Raw genomic sequence first — 1,301 nt, forward strand, 5'->3', positions numbered from 1 at the left:
AAGGAAGGAAGGAAGGAAGGAAGGAAGGAAGGAAGGAAGGAAGGAAGGAAGAGAGAGAAAGAAAGAAAAAAGGAGAGAAAGAAAGAAAGAAAGAAAAACAGAATTTGCTTTCTGGTGAGCATTCACTCATTGTTATGCACATTGCCTTTTCTGTAAATGAATCTTTTCCTGTAGCCCCCTATCAAGCTCCCTCCAACAGTCTATCAGTTTTCCCCTCTGCACTACCTCAGTTTCCTTATATATACCATACTCATCTTATTTCTTCATCCCTTGAAGTTAATTTTTACATGTCTTTAATCTTGAAAACAGGTTTTGTGACTATTAGCAAATAAATTTGGCTTTCCCTATTAGAACGTTTTATTCTTCTATTATTATGTAATATGTATTTGAGGTTCCTTTTACATTTCCTTTCAATAAAATTTGGAGGTAGTAGTAGTTGCTTGCACTTTGGCTGCCAAAGCCTTACCTCAGAAAGCACTTCATGCTCTAAATTTCTTCATCTTAGTCCATATAGATAAGCCATTGGTGGACTATGAGAAACGAATTCATAATTACTGATAGTTTAATGATTTATTTCTTCCAAGACCATCTGCATTTTAATAGTACCAGACAAAGATTTTAATTTTTTGTTAACGTTTATTTATTATTGAAAGACAAAGAGAGTCAGAGCATGAGCAGGGGAGGGGCAGAGGAAGAGGGAGACACAGAATCTGAAGCAGGCTCAGGGCTCTGAGCTGTCAGCGCGGAGCCAGATGCGGGGCTGAAACTCACAAACCACAAGATCATGACCTGAGCTGAAGTTGGACACTTAACTGACTGAGCCACCCAGGCGTCCCACCAGGCAAAGATTTTAAATCGAGGAACTAAACCTTGAATGGTGGAATTTCAGGCATCATCGAGAGTCAGGGCAGTGGGATTTCCCTTAAATTTAACCATATTTCTGTCTATCTCTTTCTCGTATGCATAAGGTTATCAATGTTCCAATTTACACATTGCAGACATGGTAAATTAAAAAAAAAAAAAAGGAACCAGTGAATTTTTGTGGGGCTGCTTGTCAAGTTTTGCAGATGCATTTGTGATTCTCTAAAAATACTACCCCTACTATTACTATGTCTCCACAATTACTAATAATGGCAATAACCATTAATTAAAAATTGGGCAGAAAGAGAGGGAGAGAGAATCCCAAGCAGGTTCTATGCTGCCAGCGTGGAGCCTGACAAGGAGCTCAAACCCACAAACCCTAAGATCATGACTTGAGCCAAAATCAAGAGTGGGACACTTAACCAACTGAGCCACCCAGG

Source organism: Herpailurus yagouaroundi, unplaced genomic scaffold (assembly GCF_014898765.1).
Source record: "Herpailurus yagouaroundi ecotype Mexico unplaced genomic scaffold, PumYag 165, whole genome shotgun sequence".
Taxonomy (NCBI): domain Eukaryota; kingdom Metazoa; phylum Chordata; class Mammalia; order Carnivora; family Felidae; genus Herpailurus; species Herpailurus yagouaroundi.